This window comes from Pelodiscus sinensis, chromosome 17 (genome assembly GCF_049634645.1).
Source record: "Pelodiscus sinensis isolate JC-2024 chromosome 17, ASM4963464v1, whole genome shotgun sequence".
NCBI lineage: Eukaryota > Metazoa > Chordata > Testudines > Trionychidae > Pelodiscus > Pelodiscus sinensis.
In genome coordinates this window covers 28,719,730-28,727,843 of record NC_134727.1, presented here as the reverse complement: position 1 = coordinate 28,727,843, position 8,114 = coordinate 28,719,730, and the positions used below count along the sequence as shown (strand labels likewise).

At 39.6% G+C, this 8,114-nt stretch overlaps 1 long non-coding RNA gene across 2 annotated transcripts; it reads right to left on the bottom strand.

Moving 5' to 3' along the window:
* On the bottom strand, positions 1-8,052 carry LOC102443955 (uncharacterized). Of its 2 annotated transcripts, none has more exons than XR_012896365.1 (3): positions 6,783-8,052; positions 1,441-1,531; positions 1-478 (listed from the first exon to the last, which is right to left on the bottom strand). It is a non-coding gene; the product is annotated as an uncharacterized LOC102443955 (long non-coding RNA). The 2 variants fall into 2 exon arrangements; XR_331549.4 differs by having other exon boundaries at positions 1,445-1,531; positions 6,783-7,185.
* Between the last annotated feature and the right edge of the window lie 62 nt (positions 8,053-8,114).

Here is an 8,114-nt window from a genome sequence, read left to right as displayed (position 1 = left end):
TTCAGCAAAAAAATTCTATTTTGTTTTTTATAATAAAAGCAACTGGAGCGGAGGGAGGCTGAGAACCTGAATGGGGAGGGGGGGGCTTAGGGCTGTGAGTGGCACATGGTATGGATGGAAGTGCCACCTCGCATCCAGGGACCTTGATGAACTCGGGATTAGGTAGGGCTTCAGCGGGGTCAGGGATGGCAGAGGGAGCAGAATTGAGGGGAGCAGGAGCGGGAAGAGTGGGAGTGGGGAAAGCAGAAGCGGGGACAGGAACCAGGTATGCCATCACTTCCCAGATGGTGGTCCCACATGCTATTGCACCACTCGGTGTCATCGCAGACCTTTTGGGCCAAGGTCTGCTGCATGTCACGCAGGACTACAATGTTCTCTCTCATGAGATCCTGGTGGACCCTCTAGTTCTTGCGGCTCCCCCGGCTTCGGTCGCATGCCTGGGATGGTGTGGATCACCCCTCAGAGACAGCTGGTCTGGCTGAGGAAAACAAGAGGGAGAGGCGGTCAGTCATCCATGCAGACACTGTCTCTGAGGCTGTGCCCTCCTCTGTGAGCAGCTAGCAACTGTCCTTAGAATAGGGGACAGTGATGTCCTGAGAGCAAGACCTCATGTGGCATGCACAGGTGCCCTGAGGTGCCCAGGGGACCATCCTGCCCACTTCCCCTCCCCCATGGACAAGCAGGCCACGGAAGTGTCCAGCCACAGTGGGATCCCATGTGCAGGAGACGGGCCTGGAGCGGCCCTGGGGCTCACACTCTTTCGGAAAAGGTGTTTTTCCTCGTAGAACGAGGTTTACCAATGTTGGAAAAACCCCTGCGTTCTTTCGATTTTCTTTTGAAAGAACGCAATTGAAGTGTGGATGTAGGTGAAGTTTTTTCAGAAAAATGGCCATTTTTCCAAAAAAAAAAAAAACCCTGCAATCTAGATGCACCCTTAGGATCTGGACAATCCTATATTGAGCAGGGGGCAAGATTCTTGAAAAAGTTTGGAAAGCAGAGTCGTGATTCTACAAGGAGCAACACAAAATTGGATCTAATAGAGCTCTAAACAGGAACAGACGTCTAACTGCATGAAGCTCTTTGTCATATTGAGGTTTAAGGCATGGGTATAATATCCTAACATAAAAATAAACAATTTAGAATGTTAACCCGAAGGGCAACAATCTCCAAATGTAATGTACCCAATTGGAATAAGCAACTACATCAGAGGAATTTAGAAACATTAAATATTAGGTTCGCAGCCAAATGTTCTTCCTATTAACAATAAAAATGTGAAAAGGGAAATATGAAATAATATTGACAGTATTGTTATAAAGAGAATATTGGTTTTTTAAAAATTCTTAAGCTATTAGCCTCGCTTTAAAACACTTGTGAAAGGATTAAATAATAGTTATAGAAATCCAACATACCAGTTTAAGTCCTTATCATGCAAGCACTTACTCACGTGCTTAACTTTCATTCCCATTTACTCTGGACCTTAATGCCTCTTCTTTCCTTCCTTTTAGATCAATGAGTCATCTGGGTTGTGGAGCTACAAAAAATGCAAAATTTATCTTTCTTAGGGTGATTTCAGTCACATCCCAGGACTGTTTTCCATCACTTGGGTACATAGCCTGAGGCTATGAAAACTATATTTAAAATACAAAATTGAGTTAACTGGTTGTGCACCAGTGCTAAGGATTTATGCTAAACAATTTGCTCCACCTTGCATTTAACTGTGACACTCAGGGCACATCTACAAAACAGGGCTAATGCTGAAATAAGCTACATAACATGTCAATTGCGTAACTTAAGTCAAAATAGCTTATTTTGGTTTTTGGCGCTGTCTATACAGCAGGAAGTTCATGGTAGAGCACTTCTCCTTCAATTTCCCTTACTCCTTGTAAAATGAGGGTTACAGAGTGAGAGTAAGAACTCCTCCAGCTTGCCATTATTTTGATAGTATGTTGAAATAACTGCCTGTAGTGTAGACGCGGCCTATGTTATTTCGGAATAACGCCAATTATTATGAAATAACACTGCTGTGTAGACATACCCTTGGAGTATCTTTTACAGACCAAAAGAAAAACTCTCTTTCTCAAAAGCTTGTCTCTTTCAGTAACAGAAGTTGGTCCAGTAAAAGAGATTACTTCTCCTCCCACCTTTTCTTTCTAATACAGTATCCTGGGACTGGAACCAACATGGCTACAATTACACTGTATACCTCCAACAATAACATTAAAAAATAGCAATTTAAAATAAAAGCTTGTATTGTCAAAGGTCAAAGAAGTATCTCTAGTCCTATTCTTGCAATTATTAAGATGGTCCCATGTTTTCTTGCAGATCCCTGTTAATTTCAATGAGACTTTAACGTAAATCTTTATTAATAAAAATTAATATTTGAAAATATAATTAGATAATATTTCACTAATGAAGAAAAACTAAAACACCAGATGGAGAAGAATAAAGCAACAAAATATAAAAGAGATGAACAAAGGACCACAACAACTGAACAACAGCACCCCATGTACTCCAGGGATGAATTTGGCTTACTATTTCACACTCATCCAATTTTAAATATATGATAAACTATATACTCATGTTATTTTAATGCTTGAACGACATCTATTCCAACTACCTTTTCTTTAAAAAGGTGTCCAAATTCATTCAAATTTGTCTTCTATGATTATTTTATCTTATTGTTTAAAATCCTTCCTCAGGTTACAAAACCAGATACTTTTTTATTCTTAGTAGTTTCTACTGCCATCTAATTACTCTTCAGACAATTAAAGTACCATACTAACTTTGTTCCTTTTCAGATTTGCATCATGAAGTATGTTGCTCAGATAAATGTATAAATGTTTGAAAGGACTGAATGGAAACGAAGTGAGTGATTATAGTTTAGTCTCTGTGACTGATTCAGGTCTTAGCTGAGCCTCTCATGAGACTGTCAACCAGGGTGCCAAGTATGTTGGTTGTTCTGTGGGATAGGCATTTATTTACTGGTGGTTAGACTGAGAATACCAACTCATTACATGCAGGTCACTGAACAGCCTTGAAATGCTATCATGCTGGCTCTGAAAAGTCTACTCCTCCCAACCAGAATATTTTTAGCACGTCTCCATCACAGTTATCTAACGTGAATAAGAAGGGAGATTAGGATTTCAGCATTTATATTGCAGCCAACAAATAATTCGCTTTTTAAAAGGAAACCAGAGATTAACATTTATAAAGAGGCATATATAAGCAAGGCAAGTATGTGATTACACAACACGCACATCACATGATTTATTGGATTTTGCCATTAAAAACAAACAAAAAAATCCTCACACAGTAAAGGTGGAATTTCAAAAATTCCTCATTTGAACAGAAAAAAAATCTGTATAATAAAAAAAATGAGAATTTATTCATTGGTTGTTCATTTTTAACAACAAATTTTGTATAACTAAGGGGATAGGATCGTATAAGTGGTATAAAGGTCCAATTCGTTTCTAATTTAGGTCAATGATAGACTTTCCATTGACTACAGTAGGAATCAGATCAAGCCCTAAAGATGTAGCAATTCACATTGGACTTTTTTAATTAGATTTTTATTCATTGTGCTGCAAAGTGTAATTGTAACTAGTTAGACCCTAGCATCTGTGATGGGAGAGGAAGAGATAGAAAGTTATTCACATGAAGAATGTATTTTTATCAGTTTGGAAAGGGATGTGCCTTTATCAGTTATTAACCAAGTTTCTGAAGATTATCCTTATTGTTAGGTTTGCAAAATATCCTTTCAAATTAAACAAAGTGAGATAGTAGACTTTTATTTGTCTTCTATAGCACTAGGATGGTGGCTATGTCCTTTCAGATACTTTTTTTTCTCAGTTCCTTTAGTGTGGGTGGGTTATGGTCCTTGCAGGACCATAACAGTGCATGTTAAAAAATAGTGACTGATTTTATGACTGAAAGCCTGAAGTATAGTGAAACTCCATTGTTTTCATCCAGCCATCCCCTTGGATGTAAAATAACTGATTTTGTAATTCAGCACATATGGGGAGATATTTTGAAATTATATTCTGAAAGGTATTATATTCTGAAATGGTCATTAGCAATTTTCTTGTGTGGTCTGATTTTGGTAACCAGAAATCCTAGTACAGTACCAGGTTAAAAAGAAGAGACAATAATGTGCTACCATTCTGAGTTCCTGGCTTCTATAATGGCTGGTTGAAAATGGCGTAAATCCCATTTATAGAACCTTCCCCAAATCACATTATTTAAGGGTATTTATAATAGGTATAGTAATTGAAAGTTTCCTTGCCATCTATTGACAGAAGATAAGCATTGTGGCGAAACAGTGTTGCCAAGTGTAGTTGGAACAGCACTTTGCACACCTTGTATAATGCCAGTCTGTCTTTTCTTAAACTGATTTGGTCAGTGGAGCTGTGAATATAGGTGGGCTCAAATAACCTTTAGGTACCATAAGGTCTTAGAGATGTCTTTAAAGTCAGCATTTTAGTAAGGTTATCTCTTGGCAGCCTTTATAGATTAAATCCTGTTTATTTGGGAAGGGGGGGAGTATAGCTGTTGGAGTTGTTCTTTATATGCTATTTTATTTATTATTCTGCAATAGCTATGATGGTTAAGTTTTATAGAATTTAGGGGAAAAGCCATTTAAACCTAGGTATTGCCTATGTGCATTAATTTGAGGGTTTCTTGCATATTCCTTACTGGCAGTTCTTACTATAGGGATATTTATGGACCAGTGGAAGTCTAAAAAGAAGTACACTATTTCTGGTTTGTTTAGTATTTCTTTGTTTTTCCATGAGACACAATGCACATGTAAAAAGGAAAAATTAAACTTAAAAGTTGTTGTAATTTCTATAAATGCTGTTACAGGTGATGTTTTCTTGGCTCATGATTGCTTCAAGGATAATTTACTCAAATTCTTTCAGAAGCAGGTGCAAAATGCAATGTCACTGTACATAGACACCACATATAGGCAAGCTGTGCAAAATCTGGTACCGTGCAGGGGTGTTAAAGCCAATTGCTTTTAGTTTGGTTATAGTTCACATTTTGATGTTTTATGATTTTAGCTAAAACTTTAAAATGTTACTAGTGATTTTTCCCATCTCAATTTCTGGGTGACCAGCTTGATACACCTTGAAGAACTGAGCACTCACTTTCTGAAAATCAGACCCCTTTAAAGTAATTCAACTTGAGCAACTCAGAATGAGACACCTAAAATTACTAACCACATTTGGAAATATTGTTTTTTAAATCTGCAAAAGAAATTATAGAAGAGTAAATGTTCTTCTCTATAGAGGTACTTAAGTGTAAGATAGACATATTTATCATCACAATTCTTTCTTCTTCCCACAGAAATAATTTATTTATTTCCTTGGCATCAGTGGCAATGACAGGCATACATTTTTACAATAGCTTGGGATATTGTTTTCTTTATAACAACAGTGGACTTTGATCCAGCAAGCTTACGCCCATCTGAAATATTACAGAAGTAGTTTTTACTCATAAGTGGGTGCTTAAAAATATTAAGAGGTGAATTTCACACTGTCCCTCTGAGGTAAAAAAGTGTTTTTCCAGTTTTACAAATGGTAAAGTTAAGTTACAGAAAATTTAAGTAACTTGCCTACAGTCACACAGTGAGTGTATGTCAGAGCCAAGATATCTTTCGTCTTCTTTCTTCTTCTTCATTTAAAAAAATGTGCATCTGTCTGTTCATCTGTCTGTGAGTCTGTTGTTTAAGAACTCTTCCTAAATGGTAAGAGTTAGGACCACCAAATTTGGTATGCAGCTTTCTCTTATCATAATGTAAAGCAAGGTAAGGATTTGGTTGTGCCAGGACAATGGGATGTGCCTGAAATTTGATTGTGTCTCATAAAATGGAAAGAGAAAGTTCTAGTAGGAAGGTCAGTTATACAGTTGAATGACCACAGGGAGGCAGCAAGGGGCTAGAGATGGGGATCAGGACCGCTATAACCCCATTGGGCCAGCAGGTGTCAGGGGTGCAGAAAGGGACACGTGATTCACTATATATTTTAGAGAGTTTATGTGTCTATTTGTCTGTCTGTCCCCCATCCTGGGAATATGCTCACTGCAGTGGCCATGGACAGGCACTTCTCATCTGACCCCAAGCTGCTGCAGAGATAGAAGGCTGGGGTTATCCTATCTCCAGGGGCAGATGACCGTTTTGCGGGGCCCCGGGCAGCATAACTCTGCGGGGCCCCCCCTTTGCCACGGCGCATGCGCGGGGCTTTTTTAAGCGCGGGGTCCGGGGCGGCCGCCCCATTCGCCCTGCCCTATATCTGCCCCTGCCTATCTCCCTGGGACAGCCTGCATAATGAACCTCTCATCTCCAGCCCCACCCCAGAGCAATGATTTAAATGAAGAAAAACAAAACTTGAGTTAGAACCTGAGCAATGCCAGGTAAACCTTTGAGTAACCTATATCTCAAGACTCCAAGCCTTGTGCTTTAACCACAAGAGCCTCTTTTGTGATAAGAACACTATATTTCTTGTGCCCTTTGTATTTATAGTCTTTCCTCAAGAAACCAGTCCATTGCCATTGTTTCTTTGTATTATAAGTAACATTTAAAAAAAAATAAATTCTAAGCATCTCTTGAACAAGGAGTTGTGGCTAAGTAATCTGGGCGGTTAATTTAGAGCCTGGCGGCAGCTCTTATACACTCATTGACTCATAGACTTTAAGGTCAGAAGGGACCATTATGATCATCCAGTCTGACCCCCTGCACAGTGTAGGCCACAGAATCTCACCCACCCCTCCCAGAATAATCCTCTCACCTATATCTCAGAGACTGAAGCCTTCAAATACTTTGAAGACGCCAAGATGCAGAGAATCCTCTAGCTGTGATCTGTACCCCATGCTCTTGACTAGGGATCCCTGGTGAGGAGGAAGAAAGACAGGAAGTTTAATTTGGGAGGTCACCCTCCCTTGGTAAAATGAGGAGAGTGAGTAAAGAAATCCCCTTTTTCTGAGTGGGGAGTTCTTCCGAGGCAAGCACACAGACTTGGTTAGATGAGTTTGGGAGGGGTTGCCAACAATCCCCCCCTTTTTTTTCATTTCTGTGTAAGATTGGGAGTTGCTGAGTGTTGCAAAAAGCAGCTAGAATGGCGGTTGAGTACTAGAAACAAAATACAGGACTATGTAGCACTTTAAAGACTAACAAGATGGTTTATAAACCATCTTGTTAATCTTTAAAGTGCTACATAGTCCTGTATTTTGTTTCAGCTACACCAGACTAACACCGCTACATTTCTATCACTATTCTACATGTTGAGTACTACTAATTAATACATAATAATACAATATTATAATAATAATAAAATGTAATAATAATACAATAATAATACTAAATCCTGGGAAGAGAGGTGGGGTGGGGATGCTAAGAAAACAGCCCTGTAGAAAAACAGTTTCTTGCCATTTTAACCAGAAAGGACACTCTCTCAATGACTTAACCACCTGCATTCTGCTACAAAGACCTTTTACATCTGCACTTGAAAGGGAATCCTCTGAACTGTCATTCATGTTAAAATTTGACACTCTCCAAAAAGGAATGAACAAACACTCAAACTATCTTACCCATTACCAAGATAGCTTCCCCAATTATCACCTCTAATACCATTAACTCACAAACATCCCACTCTCCCCACCTCTAATATCATCAATTCACAGACACTTACCTTCCTTCCCCCCCCCCCCTGCATCCCGCTCCTGTTCTGCAATGTGATTTGTCCTTTTCATATATGTTCATTATTTTAATTGTATCCTTTGGTATATATGGTTGTGACTATTTTCTTCCACTATTTGATCTGAGGAAGTGGGTCTGGCCCACGAAAGCTCATCACCTAATAAACCATCTTGTTAGTCTTTAAAGTGCTACATTGTCCTGCATTTTGCTTCAGCTACCCCAGACTAACACGGCTACATTTCTAGCCCTGTAGTTCTGATGGCTGTGGGATGCCCTCCTGGCTCTGAGAGCTGGGGCTGGGTGGGTTGCCTGGGCCTGTGGGGGCAATCCCAGAAAAGGGGGCGTGTAGGAGGGTGAAGTGGGGGGCGACCCCAATACTAGCAGGTTTGTTGGGGGGGGGGGCAGACGCTTGGAACCCGAGGCG